We start from the raw sequence: 22416 nt of genomic DNA on the forward strand, positions 1-22416 counted from the left end.
TTTCTCTCAGCTCTTGGGTCTCCAGGCTTAAAACTCTGTGGATCACTTCTCTTTCCCAATTCCAGAACATCATGGATACTGCAAGGGTCAGGGTTAGACCAGTATGTTTGCTCCAAGGAAGATTTTTATTTTCTTGAATTTCAGGCCTTTGTTATTATCCAAAGTTGGCTACAAGTTATGGAGTCTTGCTTGCCTCTCCACACAGCTGTTCTTTATTTTTTTTTTATTACCACCATAGATTCAATCACAAGAGGAGAAGAAAGTTTATTATTTCAAATAGTTTCTTTAAATCTGGAAAACCAGGAAATAAGCCTGCAGTCATAAAAACACATAAATTCAATCATGGCACCTCAGTCAGGAAAAACATCAGGTCCCGTGAGCCAAGCAAGCTTAGGTCGAGTCCATGCTCAAACATCCCCCTCACAGAAAGGCCAATAGCATCTATAATTTAAAGCCAAACTGAGCTGAGTCACTTAGCTTTCAGAAAGAAGAGGGAAGAGAATTAGTGGTGGACTGTGGAGAGTTCGAATTAAGAGTGAAAACCCTTCTCAGATATGAATCCTGCAAGGTACCTACAGAGGATCTTTTTTTTTTTTTTTTAAGATTCATTCATTTAGGGGCTACCCCGGTGGCGCAGCGGTTGAGCGCTGGGTTGTGAAGCTGCCCGCAGCCTTTGCAGTGACGGTTCAATCCCCGCCAGGCGAGGGTCCCACATGGCGTGCAGACCTCTCCTGCCACCCGCTGCTCCCCTCAGCAGTGTGCTTCAGTCAGTCTGCCTGTTCTGTTGTCCTCTCCAGCTCTGGTGAATTCTCTCACCCTCCCGCGCTTCTGACTGTACCCAGTGCTTGTATAAATAAATAAAAATCTTTAAAAAAAATAAAATTTATTAAAAAAAAAAGATTCATTCATTTATGCATACAAGAACGGGAGTACAGGCCAGAGGTGTGGGGGTGGTGGTGAGAGGATTCACCAGAGACAGAGTGGGGAGCAGAACAGAGAGACTGACTGAAGTACTCTGCTGAGGGGAGCAGCGGGCGAGTCAGGAGAGGTCTGCTGTGCCATGTGTGTTGCTCCCTGGCCGGCCGGGGGATCGAACTCGTGCTGCAGTGGGTAGCTCCCTGGCCGGCTTGGGGAGGGGGGGTGGGATGGGGGATAGAACTTGTGCTGCAGAGGCTGCGGGCATCTTCATAGGTTGTGCTTAACCCCCCACGCCACCGGGGAGGCCATCAGAGGATCTTAGTTTTAATATTAATTTTCTACTTGATATAAGAGAGCAGGAAAACATTTGCCTTCTAAAACAATTCATTGATTTTGATAACAAAACTCTGTGCTTAGGTTTTCCTACAATAATATGAGTTTGTTGGGATAATTCAAATTCTTTGACGTCAACGCTCACAAGTATAACCTTCTGAGAGTCCCTACAAGTTGATTGTTGGTTCACAGTGAGACAATCATAGAAGCTGTCAGCAGTGTAACCATAAGTTTGATTATATTTTTAAGATTCCACATATAAGGGAAACCATACAGTAACTGTCTTTCTCTGACTTTTTTCAATTAGCATAATGTCTTCAGGGTCCATCCATGTTGTCATAAATGGCAGGATTTATTTGTTTTTTTTCCTTCTTTATGGCTGAATAATATTCTATTCTATATATCGAATATTTTCCATTATACATAATAGTCCATTATATATATTTATATATACACTGCCTATAATGGAGTAGAATAGCATGGGATAATATCTCACCTTATATATATTTACATTGCCAAGACATGGAAACAACCTATGTATGCACAGATGGATAAATGGATATGAATCACAACTTCTTTATCCATTCACCCATTAATGGACATTTAGGTTGGTTCCATGTCTTGGCAATTGTCAACGAAGTTGCTATGAGGATGCAGGTAGCTTTTTCAGTTAGTGTTTTCACTTCCTTTAGATATAATCCCACAAGTGGAGTTGTTGGGTCATATGGTAGTTACAGTTTTAATTTTCTGTGATTTCCCCATACTGTTTTCCATAATAGCTGTAACTATTTACAATCCTATCAACTGTGCACAAGAGTTCCCTTTTCTCCACATGCCTACCAATAATTATCTCTTATCTTTTTGATGTTGACTATTCTAACAGGTATAAGGTAAATATCAATTGTGATTTTAATTTGCATTTTTCCAATGACTAGTGATGTTGAGCATCTTTCATGTATCTTCTTTGTAGAAATCTCAATTCAGGGCTTTTGGTGATTTTTAAAATTTCCATTTTTAGAAATGGAAATTTCTTTTAGAAATGTCTTAAATTTTTTTTATATTTATTTATTTATTTATACAAGCACTGGATACAGTCAGAAGCAGGGGAGGGTGAGAGAATTCACCAGAGCCAGAGGGGAGAGCAGAGCAGGCAGACTGATGAAGTACACTGCTGAGGGGAGCCGCGGGTGGCAGGAGAGGTCTGCGCGCCATATGGGACCCTCGCCCGGTGGCCGGGGATTGAACTGGCGCTGCAGAGGCTGCAGGCAGCTTTGCAACCCAGCACTCAACCGCTGCGCCACCGGGGAGGCCCAGAAATGTCTTAAATTTAAATTATAACTTCGACTTTTATAAAAGCACTACCTTGACCAACAGCTAAGCTACAAAGACTTCTACCACAAATAGTTCACCAAAGTCCCCATGAATCATTTCAAGACACTCCATTTAAAAGATTTCTACCAGTGTAGGAATTCAGCTGTGTCTAGTGACTCCCCAGTGACAGCCAGCCCTAATCCTTGCCAGGTGATCTTTCCAGAAAAGGAATTCAAGTTAGAGTATCAAGTGGGGAAAAAAGTGTGAAGGAGAATGTCAAGGGGGGCTGGTCCAAGTCAGGGTCCTCTCTGTGGAATGTGCAGGGGGCCTGCAGAGAAATTTTGTTGCATCCTATTTAGACCCAAAGCAGCCTATAAATTCCTTGGGATACAAAACGATCTGTGTAACCTGGTCAGCTGCCCATTCCTTAGCTCCCCCATTCCAGCCCCATTTTTATCGTATAAAGAGGTTCATACAGTCCCTTCTTGGAAGACTTAGGAGACACTTATTCTGAAATGAGCTGGTGTCGCTTGTCATAGCCCACATTGCATAAAGTGCCAGAGATGCTGAAAGCAGCTGACTCACTTTAGAAGTCCTTAGGAAAAGCTATTTTATTGTGCATTTGAACCCCCTCCCCCTCCTCAACACATTTTGGTTAAAGAATTCTGCATAATTGAGGTCCTGGAAAATATGAACAGGATAAGTTAAGCCAAAAGAAAGGTACTCTCTGTCATGAAACTGGGAAATTATACACGTGAACAAAAGGAAGACCCATTTCTTGCAAGACTGTGAGCTGTATACCTTTTTAGATTCTTCATCCACACTATTTCTTCCTTTCTTTCTGATACCTGAACTCACTCACCTTTTGGTACTGCATACCGGGTGCTAAGCCTACCCTGAAATTCTTTCACACCATAGGCTCCTAAAATTGTCTTCAGAAAAGCCAGGTGTTGAGCAAAGACAATCCTCAAGAAAGTTCAGTGCAAATACCATCACCCAGAAAGTTGACTGTTAAAGTTGCTAGAGGAGAAATGTACTAAAGAAGTTACTCCGGGCCTCCCTGGTGGCGCAAGGGGTTAAGACGCAACCTATGAGGCAATCTGCAGCCACTGTAGCAAGAGTTCGATCCCCGGCCATGGAGCTGCCCACAAGGCGCAGCAGACCTCTCCTGACTTGCCCTCAGCAGTGTATTTCATCAATCTGCCTGTTCTGTTCCCCATTTTGTCTCTGGTGGATCCTCTCACCCCCCAGTCCCCATGCCTCTGGCCTGTACCCCAGTTCTTGTATGCATAGGTGAATAGATCTTAAAAAAAAAAAAAGAAGTTACTCCAAGTCAGTACAATCTGTTCAGAGAGTGGCATTTTCATAAAAAGCAAACTTAACGACCACATTTAAGAATTTGCAAAAACATTCCGGACACGGATCACAAAAGCTCTCTCGGGAATCCACACTCACCAGCCCCCTCCCCCAGGCAGCTCCCCAGGAAGGTAACTCTTGCAGTGAATCTAGCACTTGGAGGGATATTCATTTTTCAACTTGGCTGACGTAATTCAGCAGGGGCTGTGCGCGCCCGCGAGCAGGGAGGGCGCGTTCCGTCCCCGCAGGCTGCGGCCCGGGGGCCTGGGGCGGCTCCGTCATTTCTGCACATTCACGTCGCAGCCTCTCCCCCACCTCCCCGCCCTTCCCCAAAACAAATGACCTCGCTCAGATCCTGTTTGCGCTTAACTTGCTTCCTGTGAGAAGCGGTTTGCCCGTGAGCTTCGCGGCGGATCCCCTTGGAGTTTCCTAGCTGGCGTTTCCTCCTCCTGCTCCTTTACGCTTGTGCATTTGTTTGCTCAGAGCGAGCCCTCGCCGGGGCCCTGGCTCCACCGACTGAATAGCAGGAAACCCGCCAAGGCATTCTCTCTCTCGTTCCTAGAGAGCCAGAAAGCCTGGGAATGGGTTTGGCAAGGTCTCTTGTACCCTCCACCTCTATCACTTCCGAGGCCAAGGGCTTCCTCCCAGACCCAGGCGCAAGGGCAAAACTTGCTTTCACTGCTCTGCGGCTGGCTCGGGTGCGCCCACGACCCCCCGGGGGAAAAGGACTTCCTCGCCTGCCCTGCTTTAGGAAGAGGGACCCGAAGGTTGTTGGAGAAGAGAAGCAGGAGCCCCCTGCCCAGGCTTCCTCTTCCCAAGGCCCGTGCTCTGGCTGCGCCTCCAGCCCTCTCCCTGGTTCCCCGCAGCCCCTCCTGCCAGGCACTTTGTTTCTTCCCACGCGGAGGTCTGAGAAGGACTGGTGGCGCTAGTGCTTTTTCTCTAACTGTCCCGTCTCTTAATGTCCTTGGTCTTTCCTTGTCAAAGACAACTGGATGTCATTAAACTGATTTTCTTTCTTTTTTTTCTTAAAGATTTATTTATTTATGCATACAAGAACTGGGGTACAGGCCAGAGGTGTGGGGGTGAGAGGATTCACCAGAGACAGAGTGGGGAACAGAAAAGGTAGATTGACTGAAATACACTGCTGAGGGGAGCAGCGGGCAAGTCAGGAGAGGTCTGCTGTGCCATGTGGGTAGCTCCCTGGCCAGGGATTGAACTCATGCTGCAGTGGCTGCTGGGTAGTTTCATAAACTTGCACCACCAGGGAGGCCCTATACTGATTTTCTTGGAATGCGGTCACTGCACGTTGTTTTCCCTAAGAATGTTCTACTGTGCTAGGGAGACACATTTAGAAGGGCAGAAGGACAAAAGGAATTAATGCACCTCCTTGGCACTTCTGTCCTTGCCATCTTAGCCTTACCTAAATGACCTGTCTCAAATCTTTAATTCCTTAGGTGTTTTTTTTTTTTTTTTTTAAGAAAGAAAAACTTCAAAAGCCAAACTAAAGAACTGGGCACTGAGTACTTGGCCTAAAGGAGGAATGGGAAAAGGCAGAGGCCTGAAGTTAGTTGATGGATACTCTGTATCCAACATGTTGACACCCAAGTCTTAATTCAGTAGCCGTTTTCATTTTCAATGGTCTTTAGGATTACAAAACTCAGCAGAGCCAGCATCTCCTTGGTCCTCTGTTAAGCATGTGAAAATTTAGACATCTCTCCAGAGCTGGGAGATTAGGAATTTCCACCCTGCCCTCCTCCACATCACATCTAAATGACGACAAGAAATGAATGACAGGATAGTCAATAACCCACATGGACTAGCTTGGATTTCCTGGAAGTGTGGTGGCCTGTGCAAGTCACACTCTTTATACAGAAAGGGGAGGTTTCAAGAGCGTGGGATCCAACAGGCCAGTCCCAATATCATATCATGGCCATTTGGGATCCTGCCTTGGAAGTTACATAGTCACTTCTGCTATACTTTATCGAACTTAACAATCAGAAAAGCCTGCCTAGTTTAAGGGTAGGGAACGTAGACCCCACCTCTTGATATCTTCAGCTTCCATACCTCAAATAAAGATGCTTTCTTTTTTAAAAAATATTTATTTTATTTATTTGTGCATACCGGAGTGGGGTATAGGCCAGAGGTATGGGGAGTGAAAGGATTCACCAGAGACATAGTGGGGAAGAGAACAGGTGGAATGGCTGAAATACACTGCTGAGGGGAGCAGCGGGCCAGACAGGAGAGGTCTACTGCGCCATGTGGGTTAACTTCCTGGTTGCCAAAAACTTCATAGTGCTGAGACTTAACCCCTTGTGCCACCAGAGATGCCCTAAAGATGTTTTCTACATTGAAAATGTTAGCTGGTGAGGTCACTGGGTTTCAAATCTAGCCCCCTGAGAAACCACACTTCTGGATATTGTGCTCCATTGTGGTCCCCTCCCACACTGAATCCAGGCTGACACCGTGGAGGAGGTGATCCTCAGTGACTTCCAAGTTTAGCTCATAAGCCTTGCTGTCTCTAATGGGGCTTTTGAAATGCTTGGTCTAGGGTGGCTGACTTTCAGCCACCAGTTAGGAAGTCTTACCTGAGAACATCATGTTTTGAAGAAGTCCAAGCAGTCACCTGGAGGAGCTATCAGGAAGAGAGCAAATCGTTGACCAGTGCCAGAGATTTCAGCAGGCCTTGCCTAGGGGAACAGACATGTCAGTGAAGAAACCATCTTGGATGACCTGCTTGGTTTGAGCATTCAAAAGACTACAGCTCAGTCACACATCTGACTGCAGTTACATTTGAGACCCCAAACAAGAACCACCCAACTGAGTTTACACAACGCTCTGAATCTTAAAATTGTTATTTCATGTCATTAACTTTTGAGGTGGCCTGTTTTGTATCAATAGATAACCAGAACGCCATAGTCTGTCAATTCTGCCTCAAAGTAACTCCTAAATCTTGTTTCTTAGGCAGAACTTCAAGATATACTTGCTGAATCAAAGCTTTTGTCTCCAGTTTATGAGCAAGGACTCATGCCTTTAAAGAAGTTGGTCTTAGACATGATATAAGCCATGGTCACAAGCTTTCATAAAATAAGGTCAATATAGAAAAAAGCACCCTGAACCCACAGAAAAGAGAGGGGGAAATTGATTCTATCCCAGAGCTGGTGTGCCTGAAGAGAAGGTAATCTTGAATTAGATCTTGAGTGCCAAATTGTCATTTTGTAGAAACAGGGAACTTCTAGTTTCTTAGCAGATAGGTGTGTGATCAAAATAGATTTTCTGAAAATCAGCCTGAAAGCAATATATAAATTCAGTTACATTTGGGAGACACTAGTGGAGTCAGTGAAGGTGGGGAGATCAATAAAGAAACTATGATGACAGTCAAGGACAGAACAGCCTACCCTTGGACAAGACCAGTGGCCATGAGAATGGAGAAAAGGGGGTAGATTTGAAGGACATTCCAGATGTTGACATAACAGTGAAATTTTACTGATTGATCAAATCATGACACTAGTTCTCCCATTCCTTGAATAAGTGGAGAAAAGATTAATAATTCTATAATTTTAATTTTTGAATGAATTTTTTTTTTTTTTTAAAGGTACCTTTGCTAGATACTTCGTGCTGTGGGGGTGGGGTGTAGTAAATTAAATCCGTAGCTAAATATGTGCAATCAGAGATTAACTTTTTGAACATGTATAATCAGTTATAATGCATTCATATTGATTAACAATTTTTGTCAGCTATCCTTCCCTCTGAAATGTTAATAGTGTAAGAAGTCTTCAAAAAATTTTTTTTTTCAGAGCAACGTCCTTTCAATTTTATTCTCTCCTGTGGCAGTGTTGCTCCAAACATTTTTTTAAAGTATGAGCTCCCTCTAGTGGCCAAAATGGTCTTTACCGCTTGATCGAATCCCCATGAATTTTATTTAAGTATTTGAATCAATATTAAATCATCTTAATGAGTAAAGTGACAGTATGGGCATAGGCTTGTAGTCAAAGAGAGGATTAGTTCAGGTTGTCTGGCACTTAGGGAGAGGGGTAAATGATTAATACGCCCATTTTCCAGAAGACCTAGTTAACATTCAGCGAATTTAATTAAGGTGCTATCTCTGCTGTAATTAGAGGAGGAAAATGACAGCCCTGATCAAGGATAAAGTGAGGAGTAGTTGACACCAATGTAAGGAACTATGAGCCCAATTCTAAAAATACTATCATCTTTAAAACTAAAAACGGTCAGTCATTTCTCTCAAGCATAAGTTTAAATACTACAAGGGTTTTGGGAGCCAGTTATGGTGAAAATAATATAGCTAGCTTTGACAGTGGCAGGATGAGCAGCTTTCACACCACAAGGTTGTCCAGTCTTAGAGCCTGACCTCATGATCTTAAGCAGCTCCCGGGTCCTGGCACTATTGCTCAATGTAATTGCATTTTATACGCATCATATAGGCAAGTAGGACCTAACATGAACAGGAAAATTAAAATCATGCATAGCCAAAATTACCCTTGAAAAATCTATTTATTCATAAAATGATGCATGTAAGTATGGTTTTATATATACAGCTAGTGCTGTGAATCCTACAGATCCTGAAAGGTGAACACCCCTGAGCAAAAGTGTAAGAAGCATAAATTAGAACCTATATGTGGATATCTGAATATTCAGTCCATTCTGCCTTGAAGATAGTTGTGAAATCCCTATGAGTTAAAGGGTCATTTAGTGGAGAATTCTAAATATTCCTGCTAACATGCGTACTTTATGCCATTTTTTATTAACATGAACTCTCTTTAATTTAGCATTATTTCTTTATTCAGTGTTCTCATTCAACACTTCTCATTCAAGACAGATGCTCTGTAGCTATTAGAAGGGCTAAGCTGGGTATTTATAGGACCATACTTACACTCTAACTATAGTAGATGCTCAATAAATATTTGCTGGATTTGAATCTGAATCTTGTCTTTAGGTCTATATCTACATTTGCTTTGAAAAGTTGTAGTAAAGGGCCTCCCTGGTGGCTTAGGGGGTTAAGCCTCAGCACTACCACCACAAAGGCCCACAACAATGGCACGAGTTCGATCACCGGTCGGGGAGCTAACCCATGTGGCTCAGCAGACCTTTCCTGTTTCTCTCACTGCTCCCCTTAGCAGTATATTTCAGTCAGTCTGTCTGTTCTGCTCCCCACTCTGTCTCTGGTGAATCCTAACCCCTCTCCCCGCAAGTCTGGCCTAACCCCAGTTCTTCTGTGCAAAAATAAATAAATAAAATCTTTTGAAAAAAAGAAAGAAAAGTGTAGTAAAGAACTTGGCCACCTTTCTGTCTTCCTAGCTGACATTTCCTATAGAGCACTCAACCTTCTAACCTACAACACTGGTCATCTTCCTAAGTAGTGTTGAATGTGTTTGGGGCTTCCAAAGTCAGACACATGATGGACTTTAATTATAGCTCGATTTTTCTTTGAATGTTGAGGACAATCTTTTTTATTATATAATTTGATAAATGCCGAGAAAAACACATCAGATGACGTAAGGGAAAGTCCTACTTCTTAAAATAACTAAAAACATGGCACAACAAAATTCTATCTAAGAAACATTTATGATAATTTATGCCCCTACCGCTCCCTGAAACACATCAGGGAACAAAGATGAATAATACATTAATATGTGGTCCTTATCCTAATGGAGAAAAATTTTTCCATTTCCCCCTTTCAAACATAAAACCAGTTATTTTTTAAGGTGCACTCATAGAGTGAAACTACAGTCTCCCTCTCTCTTTTCAGCAGATTCATTAGCTGAAAAAAAATTCTACAATTCTTTTGAATCTAGTGACAGATTAAGAATATTCCTTTCAATATTCTAGCTTCATCTGTGCATGGGTGGTTCAGTGGTAGAATTCTCTCATGATTGCTAACATTAGTAATAAAAGCTAAGATAATCTAATTTACTTGATGTTCTAATTTATCTGTTATAATTAAGAACATCTGACAACTCACCAAGCATTTTCATATGAACACTTCAATCATTTCAATACATTGTTATCACTGTATCAGGGAGAAAAACAAGAATCAGTTTTTATTGAATAGAAAAGCATTAAAAAGTAATATTTCCTCTCTTTACACAAATCATAGATTTGTGTAATAAATTGAAACTTTTGTTCAATAAGAACAAAACAATGGTTACCAGAAGAGGAAAAAGGGGTGGGTAAATTGAGCAAAAGAGATCACCTGTATGGTGATTGATGGAAACTAAGATGCTAATTGTGATTACAATGTAGTATTTAAAGATGTTGATTTAAAAGGCTGAACACCTGAAATCTATTTAATGTTATAAATCAGTATTACACCAGTAAAGTGTTTTTTAAAAATGCATTTAATGATATGGCTGTAATTGCAATTCACTGACTACTAATAAGATTTAATAATAAACACCTTGTATATATTTGAGTTCTTTTATAAAGTGCCCATTCAGATCTTCTGGCCACCATTTTACTTATTGATTTATCTATACTAGCATTTAATATTCTGGATACCAGTTTTTTCTGTCTTTTTTTAATTATTGTATTCTTAACATTTTCTCCACTATGCTTCTTTTCCATTTTTTAAAGAAATAGACATTTTAAAATTAATGTTTGAACATATTTTTATTTAGTATTGCATTTTCTTTGCCATGAGGCTAGTACTTAAACTTTAAAAATTGTATTATTTCCACCATGCATATAGGCCAGTATCACATACTTTGTAGGTAACTCAATAGATACTGATTGAATTAATGTTTAATAAAAGGAAAGCATCAACTATGCTATTATTATCATCCTTCTTTCAATTCACTGACTTTTACACAGGTCAAATACATTACACTATGTCATCTACATAAAGTTGGCAAAAACTAAAATCTTGCAGTTAACAAGATTTAGTAATAGTCGCTACATGAAGTTTATGTTTCCAACTCTAGATCTCAAAGCATTTTATAAAGAAATACTTTTGCATTTATTTTTTTTAGTGGGGAAAATGTTATGCAAAATAAGTATAATCTAAAAAACGATCAATAAGAATATAGTAAAAAAAATACAATTGATAAAATTTTTTGCAACAAATGTTTTGCAACAAAGTACTCCAACTATAGTTCCCTACAACATTATTATTATAACCATGAGCCTGTTGGACATCTGACTACCTTATTTAGATCATGTTTGGCTGATTTCTGAGTTGGATTCAATTGTGTCTATTGGCCAGAGCAATTTACAAGGAAACCCAAAACAGACAATGAAGGCAATGTGAACAATCCCTGCTTTGGGAGAGCACTGTGAAGTGGCATGACAGAATATGGACATGGAGGAGGGAAAGTGAGGAGGGCCTCACTGGAGCCAATGTTATCTATTAGGATATCTTAGCTGTTTACACAGATAATTATATTGAAGCAATCTTAGACCACATACTATTCTATATATTTCTAATTTTACTCAACATTTTATCTTGTTCCACATTTTTAATAGGATTGACATAACACAGTAAACCCACACTTTTTACTCATTAGAACTACAGAGGGACAGTCAATTGCACAGTAAGGTAATGAAGAATTAGAATTTAAAAAATCAAATTAAAAATTTGCTTCTAAAAATTGTTCAATAAAATTAGCACATAAATGAACCAATATAAAAGTTTAATTCAAACAGGAAGTCTGTAACAGCACAGAATAATGTTTTGTACAAAGCAAACACTTGGTATATGTTTGTTGAATAGATCCTATGTCATTTTAATTTGAATGAGAGAATTGTTAAAATAGCACACTCTAAATATAAGAAGGGCCTCCCTGGTGGCGCAAGGGGTTAAGATGCAACCCATGAGGCTATCAGCAGCTACTGGAACATGATTTCCATCCCCAGCCAGGGAGACACCCACATGGCGCAGCAGACATCTTTTGTCTCACCTGCTGATCCCCTCAGCAGTGCATTTCAAAAAACCAAAACAAAATATAAGAAATCTAATCTGTTTGAAAAAAGAAAAAGAACAAAGATACATACAAAAAATACTGAGGGCAATATTAACTATAAAATGTCACAATTTGATATCCACCACTACCTTTCCAGTTAGAAACATGTAGAAGCACTTTATCAACCAGCTAAAACTTTTGGTCCACTTGGATGGAAGATGGGTTAAAATTTTGCCACCCTGACAGCAATTTCTTTAAAACCACTATCCTATTTTTGCATTCCCAAACCATCCTTACACTTATACAAAAGAAAATGAAAGAAATTATCAAAGAATTTTGTTTTCTGAAGAGTGATAAGCCTCATTTTTCTAGGAGGATCAAAGGAAGAGAAAACTCTACTGATGTTTCCTTTCTACGAGAAAGTAATTCTTGGCTGAGTTCATTTTCCATATCAGGAAGCAAAATTTTTTCAGAAACGCATTGAATTTTAGAAGCAGAAAAAAAAAATTTTCCACTAGTTAATTACATTTATATTTTGATTCTAAAAGCATTACCACTATATATATTTCTAAAAAAGATTTTAGTGTCTTATGTAATCAGTAATGCAGTCATTTAAAAAGCATGTGGAAATTGTAGAGCTAAATAGCAGACATATATTTATTATATTTGGTACATACCCATACTCTAGGGATAGCTAAATGTGTGTATAGTACTCCTTTGTCTCCTCTTAGAAACCCCTCTGGAGCTCTGTTATGAATTATATTGTTTAAACATGTCCACACTCAGTTTCAGGAGAATTATTCACAACTCAGTTTCAAACTGAACAAATGTTGCATCTGTTTTCTGTTTGTGAATACTGAGTGCTTGGCTCTTTAATTGGAATATTTTTCTTTGGAATGAAATAATTTCAAATATTCACTTAATCATAACATTAGTTTCCTTTTCTAGTTTCCATTGTGGGTTGTTGGTAGGTTTCCCAGACCTGGTCTCTTTGTAGCAGAGAAGACCCATCCCCCCTTGGTGTGTAGAGGGAACAGCAGGAAAAGCAGCAATATCTGCATCAGTGACTCTTCGCTCCTCCAAACCTCTCCTCTTTGTCTTGAGGGTTTATATTCAAGTACTCTTGTAGGTTTTAACTGTCTCGCCGTCTGATAATTTATCATCTTCTTTTTCTTTGAAAATCTTAATGGGTTCAAACAAATTTTTCCCAAGTGAAGTTTGCGCAGCCACCCCTCTTCATACCCCTCCCCCACAGATTTAATGGAAGATTTTTGGGAGTCCTGTACTTTGAGATAGATGTGAGTGAAGAAAATTAACTGAGCAGAGTGGACCAGGGTGAATTGAAGAAGAAATGGGTCATTGCAATAGAATTAAAAGAAGACAGCAGATGCTACTGGAAAAATCATGGACTTCAGAGTCAGAAAGTGCTGGGTTCAAATCAAAGCTCAGTCACTGACAAGCTCACCAATATCAAGCAAGGTGCCCAGTCTCTCTAACCGCACCTTCTTTACTTAGAAAACAGATGTGAAATTAGCATAAGTGATTCCTATAAAGACTAAACTACAAAGTTATTAAAATACTTAATGTCTATCTCAGTATTAACATATTATTTTAAATAGACACATTTCGATGGATCAAAAACAGAAAACGATGAAGAATTTCAAAGATTAAAAAGGTATCTAACTCAGTGATACATATTTCTCTAATTTATTAACCAAAGGACACATCTCAGGAGACTCCAGTTAGAAAAATGTGAATATGATTGCTGTCTTTGGAGGATCACCAACCACACCTGTCCATTTGAGAATTTATGAAGATACTCCAGAAATATGTCAATACCTAATCTAGTAGGTAGGGAACATGGTAACTTTTTCTTGTTTTATGAACTATGACTATACCAAGGAATTAGTGTGGGCAGAGCAGACCATGGAAGCGATGTTTTTCAGGTTGATCTAGTGCTTTTTGTGGATTTTCAACTTTTCCTATCTGAAATTCAGATCAATTAATGGGCAGTGTGATCCCTGAGAACTCTGCTGGAGTCTCTCCAAGGAGCAAGTCAGCAACCCAAGTTTACCATTGTTCCAGGGATAGGCCTCCATCAGGCGTGTTCTGTTTTTTTTTTAAGATTTATTTATTTATGCATACAAGAACTGTGGTACAAGCCAGAGGTGTGGGGAGTGAGAGGATTCACCAGAAACAGAGTGGGGAGCAGAACAGGCAGATCTACTGAAATACACTGCTGAGGGGAGCAGCAGGCAAAACAGGAGAGGTCTGCTGCCCCATGTGGGTAGCTCCCTGGCTGGGGATCAAACTTGTACTGCAGTGGCTGTGGATAGCTTCATAGGTTGCATCTTAACCTATTGCGCCACCAGGGGGGCCCGCATCAGGCCTGTTCAGCACAGGTTTGGGTAATCAGGAACTGATAGGGGGTGCTGAGGACATCAGTATTCATTCCCGTGCTGTTCCTATCAACAGAACATCATTCTAAGCATGAGGAAATATCAGGCAGGCTCAAATTAAGAGACAGCCTACAAAACAAGTGGCCTGTACTCTTCCAAAGTGTCAAAGTTATGAAAGTTAAAAAAAAAAAAGGCTAAAGAAATTTTCCAGACTAAATGGGACTCCAGACACAAGGCAACTGAAGGCCACACATAATTCTGAAATGGATTCTTTGTAAATTATTGCACCAATATACAGATTCAATGCAATCCCCATAAAAAATATCAATGGCATTCTTCAAAGAACTGGAACAAATACTACTGAAATTCATATGGAATCCCAAAATATCCCTAGTGGCCAAAGCAATCTGGACACAAAAGAGGAAGAATGGCAATATAATACTTCCAGACTTCAAGCTACATTATAAAGCTATAACAATAATTAAAACAGTCTGGGCCTCCCTGGTGGCGCAGCGGTTGAGCGCTGGGTTGTGAGGCTGCCCGCAGCCTCTGCAGCGCAGGTTCGATCCCCGGCTGCACCCCGGCCACCGGAGGAGGGTCCCGCATGGCGCGCAGACCTCTCCTGCCGCCCGCTGCTCCCCTCAGCAGTGTACTTCGGTCCTTCTGCCTGCTCTGCTCCCCGCTCTGGCTCTGGTGAATTCTCTCACCCTCCCGCGCTTCTGACTGTACCCAGTGCTTGTATAAATAAATAAATTAAATAAATCTTTAAAAAAAAAAAAAAAAAACAGTCTGCTACTGGAGCAAAAATAGATACACAGGCCAATAGAATAGAACTGAAAGCCTATAAATTAACCCACACCTAAGTGGGCAGTTGCCCTATGACAAAGGGGGCAAGAACATACACTGGAACAAGGAAAGCCTCTTCAATACATGGTGCTGGAAAAACCACTGCATGCAAAAGAGTGAAACTAGACAACTATTACTCACCATCCACAAAAATCCATTCAAAATGGATAAAAGACTAAAATGTAAGAAATGGAATCATAAAATACATAGTAGAAAACTTAGGGCCTCCCCAGTGGCACAGCAGTTGAGCGCTGGGTTGCGAAGCTGCCCGAGGCCTCTGCAGCAACGGTTCGATCCCCGGCTGCTTCCCGGCCACCGGAGAGGGTCCCACATGGCGCGCAGACCTCTCCTGCCGCCCGCTGCTCCCCTCAGCAGTGTACTTCGGTCCTTCTGCCTGTTCTGCTCCCCGCTCTGGCTCTGGTGAATTCTCTCACCCTCCTGCGCTTCTGACTGTACCCAGTGCTTGTATAAACAAAAACAAAACAAACAAACAAACAAATAAATAAATAAATAAAACATGCCTCTATTAAAAAAAAAAAAAAAGACTATCCCACTGATGATGCTCGTAAGGACACCCTTGTCATTTAAAAAAAAAAAGAAAAGAAAACTTAGGCAAAACAATTCATGACATAAGCTTCAGTGTTGTCTCTGGGATTGGTCCCAGAGCAAGGAAAATGAGAACACAAATAAATGGACTACATCTAACTAAAAACCTTCTGCACAGTGAAAGGAACCATAATGAAAATGAAGACACCCTACATAATGGAGAAAATATCTACACACCATGTATCTGACAAGGGACTGACACTGAAAATCTACAAAGAACTCTTACAACTCAATGAAAAGAAAACAACTAATTCAATCAAAAATGGGCAGAAGACATTCAGATGTCCAGCGGGTGCATGAAAAAAATCTTCATTATCACTTATTATCAGGGAAAGGCATATTGAAACTACAATGAGACAGCATCTCATACCAGTGAGAATGACCCACATGAAAAGACCAGAAACAAGAAGTGCTGGGATATGGAGAAAAAGGAATTCTACATTGCTGGTGGGAATGGAGACTGATCCAGCCTTCATGGAGGTCTCACAAATGATTAAAAATGATCTGCTATATGACCCAATAATTCCACTCCTAGACATCTACCTGGAAAATTCAAAAATACTAATTTAGAAGATTTAAACTCCCATGTTTATTGCAGTGCTGTTTACAATAGCCAAATGATGGAAACAACCTGACTACTCAAAAACAGACTAGTGGATCAAGAAGTGTGGTGTATAAACACAACGGAATATTACTCAGCAATCAGAAAAGATAAACTCATGCCATTTGCAGCAACGTGGATGGAGCTGGAAGGAATAATGCTAAGTGCAATAGGTCAGAAGGAGAAAGAGAAATACCGATGGTATCACTAATATGTAGAATACAGAGAAACCAAAACTAAAGGTCACATAAAAACAAGCTTAAAAACTAACTCTTGAAAGTTTACTATAGAACTGAATTGTCCAGAGAGAGAAGGATAGAGGCGAAGGGTCAGAACAAAGAGGGAAAGAAGTGCAATGGACTATAGTAGTGTCCTCTGGGGAATAGCTGATTGGGGGAAGAGGGATCCTTTTTTGGTAATTGTTAAACAGAAGCATTTTTAATGCTTTATTTTTCAACTCTCTACACTTTTTTTTTTTTTAAGATTTATTTATTTATTAATTTATACAAGAACAGGGGAACAGGCCAGATGTGTGGGAGAGTGAGAGGATTCACCAGACACAGAGCTGGGAACAGAACAGGCAGACAGACGAAATACACTGCTGAGAGGAGCAGCAGGCGAGACAGGAGAGGTCTGCCACGCCATGTGGGACCCTCGCAGGTTGACCGGGATCGAACTGGCCCTGCAGAGGCCGCGGACAGCTTCACAGTGCGGCCTGTACCACTAGGGGAGGCCCAATTCGCTATACTTAATAAGTTTTACCTGCACATCAGTCTGTTAAGTATATGCCATGTGACAGGAGGCCACCCTTGAAATGTTGATTTCTGAAGAAGCAAAAAAAGAAATAATTAGGTGATACATTTAGAGGAGCTGGAAGCTTCTGGTTTATCAATAGGAACAACAAAAAATTCATGTCCCAAAATAGATTAGTCTTAGAATTTAATCATAACTTTGTTCATCTCACTTCTAAATACATACCACAGTCACAAGGTAGGTTTAGCAAAAAAAATTCCTATTCAGAATTCTATTAATTTTAATTTAGAAAAATTAATTTGTACATATTTCTTCAACTTTAGGAGCAAACCTTAAATTGTGAAATGAAAAGCAAATAACAGAATTTAATCAAGGAATGTGTTCTTCCTTATAATTTATTTACACCAACAGAAAGTAATTTATTACTAATCCTAATCACAATTCTGTAAAGCATCATGTTTTCAAAGATCAAATAGTTTACGTACTGATACACTAGCCAAATTGTGAAACAAGCAGCAGCTCTTCTTCCTGCCTGTTACTATGCAGGTGTTTCTCTTCACCAACCTCCTTGCTTTCCAAAGCAGCAGAGGCAGCTCTGCTCCCAAGGCTGCTCGCCTGTGACTGCAGGAGTCTCTTTTAACAAACCTGTTCCTTTCAGGGGCAGCTCTTTCTGCCCACTTGTGTCTGAACACATGCATCCTTTACTTCCTTCCCTTTTTATAATAAACCTACCCTATTGAATATAAAAAAAAGTGAAACAAGAGTCCAATGACTCTGTTTAGTAACTTCACTAAACTACATTTCATAGAAATAAATTTCAACTCCTTCTTTACTATTGTGTATATTAAATGATTCCAACCCCAGCCAAGATAGAGTATTATTCTGTATCTAATATTTATTTCCTTCTAATTTTGACTAGAAAAGTCACAAGTAATTTACTACTAGATACACTCTACTGTTTTATTGCTGTAAAGATCAGGAATTGGTATTAGAATTATTCTACTGAAAGAAAAATTCAAATTAGTATACCACATTTTAGTTTAATTCAAATTATATTGAATCCAATATTGCATTCAAAAGTATCTGCTAATTTATGTCACTCTGCTTTTTAAATGGACAACTGTAGTAAACTACCAGAAAAAAATTTTTAACTATGGAGCATTCGCCATCTTGTGGTGAAGTGGGGAAATGCAACAATTGTTGAGTAGCTTCGAAATGTTATAATCCTCCTGAGCATTAAAATAATTGTTTAATAGATCTTTTTAAGAAATTTTGAGGTAATGTAGGTTTACATCGTTGTTTATTTTGAAGGTATAGGATTCTCCTCCTGTGCATTTCATATATATATTTTTTTTTTTTTTTAAATAGAGGCATGTTTTATTTATTTATTTTATTTGTTTGTTTGTTTTGTTTATACATGCACTGGGTACAGTCAGAAGCGCAGGAGGGTGAGAGAATTCACCAGAGCCAGAGCAGGGAGCAGAGCAGGCAGAAGGACCGAAGTACACTGCTGAGGGGAGCAGCGGGCGGCAGGAGAGGTCTGCGCGCTATGTGGGATCCTCCTTCGGTGGCTGGGGAGCAGCCGGGGATCGAGCTGGCGCCGCAGAGGCTGCAGGCAGCTTCGCAACCCAGCGCTCAACCACTGCGCCACCGGGGAGGCCCCTGTGCATTTCATATTAACATTGCTTTTCATGTGAAGAGCCAGTTAGCAATATTATTGTATTTTTCCATAATCCATTCACAACCATTTTAATTGACATATTATACTGAAGGAAATTATAGGGACATTAAGATTTTCCTAAGTTTGCCAAATACTGCTAGTTTTCTTGCTAAGATCAGCAAAGGATTGATTCAATATGATCTTGCAGTTTGAGATTATTATGCATCCATTGCAACCCATTTGATGTTGAAGAACACTTGAAACTTAAGACTTTGTCCTTGCACCATTTTGGTCCCATCTACCTCCCTTTTTAATAAAACAATAATAGCTAGGGCTTCCCATGGTGGTGCATTGGTTGAGCACTGGGCTGCAAAGCTGCCCCAAGCCTCTGCAGCGCCGGTTCGATCCCCGGACGCCAGCAAGGGTCCCACATGGTGCGCAGACCTCTCCTGTCTGGCCAGCCGCTCCCTTCAGCAGTGTATTTCTTCATTCTGCCTGTTCTGTTCCCCGCTCTGTCCTGCTGAATCCTCTCACCCTCCCGCGCTTCTGACTGCACCCAGTGCTTGTATAAATAAATAAATAAATAAATCTTTAAAAAACAAACAATAATAGCTAACAGTTACTAAACATTAAGTATGCATCAACTCAATCCTCACAACCCCATGAAGAATTATCTTTCTCATTTTAAGTTAAAAAAGCAACCAAGACACTGAGACATAAGTAACTTGCAGATTATGTCAGGAAAGGGGGCTCTAAAATACTGAAACTTGTGAGAGCATATAAATCAAAGCTTTTAAAACCTTGAAACCCATGTTGCCTGTATCACAATATGTCATCAATCCTAGGTATCAGAGAAATTTGCAGTATTCCTGACACCGTGGAAACCAGAAAAATGCATGTAAATTATACTTCAAACTAAGAACTCAAATCTAGACAGAATGTCAGCAGCTTGGGTAAAAGGGCAAAGATCAGTTACTACTTTAATAGTAGACAATTAGAATAAGTAGGCTGGTTAGAATAAGCCATTCAGCAAATGAAAAACTTAAGGATGACACAGCAATGTCTTCAGAAAATTAAAGGGCCTTTTTAATCCTTCTGAAGTCTTCATTATAAAGTGTTATTTTAAAAAATGATGGCTACTTTACACGATTCTTCCAGAAGACTTATTTTGGCATTGGGGCTTTTAGACACAAGGAATTCTTCCTTCTCCTAGGAAGAAATAAAAACTTCTAACACACTGAAATGCATGAATCTGCAAGTCATCTCAAGAGGCAATTTGAGGGCCTCCCCGGTGGCGCAGCGGTTGAGCGCTGGGTTGCGAAGCTGCCTGCAACCTCTGCAGCCGGTTCAATCCCCGGCTGCTCCCCGGCCACCAGAGGAGGGTCCCACATGGCGCGCAGACCTCTCCTGCCGCCCGCTGCTCCCCTCGGCAGTGTCCTTTGGTCCTTCTGCCTGCTCTGCTCCCCGCTCTGGCTCTGGTGAATTCTCTCACCCTCCCGCGCTTCTGACTGTACCCAGTGCATGTATAAACCAAACAAACAAACAAATAATAAATAAATAAATAAGACATGCCTCTAGAAAAAAAAAAAAAAAAAAGAGGCAATTTGAGACCAGGAAAAGGATGTTCTATGTAAATTCCTATTACTTTAACCAAAATTATCACCTTGTATTTAAAATCTTTGTGTACTTATAGTCTAATAGATTTCCCATGAAAACAGCCAATGTTCCATTTCTGCTAGTTATCTTTTAACACAAAGGTAAAATGCATACCCATCTTGTTTTCATTTGATGCTCTTCTCTGCAGATATTTACATACATGGCAATTTCCGTATTTGTTACGGCAGTGTATAGCTTTCTCTGCCCTCTTTTTTGAACACTTAGATCACTTTAAGGTTTTATTTTAAACAGTTGCATCAGTTTTTTGGAAGTCAGTTCCCACATGTATGTTAATTATTTCAACATGGAATTTTGAATCCCATTGCTTGCATCTGTAATTCTGATATGAATTTTAAATTAAGCTTGAGGTTATATTTACATGCCCTACACCATTTTCTCAAGCTCTTGCTAACATTGTTAAAATATTTAACATTGCTGGTTTAAAAAACAAGGTTTTTAAAATGTATCATGGCCTGTAATTTGCATTTAAGATCTTAAAATTTGTCTTTCCCAGTTGTCATGCTTTTCAAATCAGCCTAACTTACAGCTTTTCAAATCGACGTATCACAATTCTGTACTTGCCTCCACCCCGTCATTTTCCTCAACTTACAAGTTGTTAGCCTACAAACTTCTATTAATTTCTTTTTTAGTTGGTGTAGAACTTAGCAGCCTTCTTCAAATTACTTTCTAAAAAGCTCATTTCATTTTCCCTCAGATTTAAATTCTAGTGGAAGACAATTTCTTTTCCCCATTTGACTACCCATTAACCCAATACCACTTCAACTTTTTATCCATTATTTTCCAACTGTATTTGACAGTTACATTGATCTTTGTTATTACACACTAGTCATAGCTTTTATTTGTAGAAAATTTTGTTACTGCTATTGTACTAGGGTCCTCATTCTTCCAACAGATCAGTTTGGCTGTTACTGGTTTCTATGAATGTACCCAAGTCACCTGAACTTGCTTGTCTTATGTAATTATGTCTTTAATTTTACACAAAGGCTTCTATTTGTAAATAACAAAACTTAAGATGGCTCACTACAGTACTGAAATGGATTTCTACTACGTCCTTACAATGGAACATTACACACAGTAAACTAATCAAAAAGAGTAAATCACAGGGCCTCCCTGGTAGCGCAAGACATTAAGCACATCACTGTGAAGCTATCCACAGCCTCTGCAGCTGGGAGTTCGATCCCTGGCCAGGGAGGTGACCCACATGGTGCAGAAGACCTCTCCCATCTCGCCCGCTGCTCTACTCAGCAGTGTATTTCAGTTAAATCTGCCTGTTGTTTCTGTCTGTCTCTGGCGAATCCTCTCACCCCCCCATACCTCTGGTCAGTACCCTAGCTCTTGTGTACATAAATATTTTTTAAAAAAGTAAATCACAGTGTTAAAATTAAATTACAGTATACATGTTCTGTCATTTGTTTCACCAACACTAAAAGTATTTTGCTGTACCTGTAATGAAGGACTGGGGTCCTTCAATCCTTATGACAAAGATTTATATGCTGATAGCTATGTAGCAAAAGTAAAAACACAGATATCCACAAACTTCAGAATAGTGGTTACTTCTAAAGGGAGGGAGTTTAAGTGGCATAGTGCATAACAGCTTCAATCTTCTAGCATTCCATCGTTTTTCCCTCTCTCAAAAGAACTAGGGCCTGGAAAAAATGATCTGACTTGGACAATTTCCTAGAGTCTTTGTTCTTTATACCTAAACAGAAATTACCCCATTTGCTTTCTACCACTAGAATATATGCTCTGGAAGCAAAGATAATTGTCAACTGCATACCCAGTGGTTCCTTGGTTTGGAAACCTGCGTGTAATAATGGAAACCTAGATGCCATTATATATGCAGTTAAAAGGTTTTGTCTAAATAAGTTTTATTTTAGATGGGTTTAATATAAATATGGGATAGTTCTGGCCAAAACCACCATACAATTCCTTGTCTACTTCATATTTTGGGGTTGGCAAAAAAGTCACATATAAATTTGTATGGAAGTTAGTTTCCTTATCTTAATTTTAGTTTTCTTTTTCAATTTGGAATTTCCAAGTTTT

The sequence above is a fragment of the Talpa occidentalis genome, unplaced genomic scaffold (genome assembly GCF_014898055.3).
Source record: "Talpa occidentalis isolate TD23 unplaced genomic scaffold, MPIMG_talOcc4v2.1 talOcc4.2, whole genome shotgun sequence".
Classification (NCBI taxonomy): domain Eukaryota; kingdom Metazoa; phylum Chordata; class Mammalia; order Eulipotyphla; family Talpidae; genus Talpa; species Talpa occidentalis.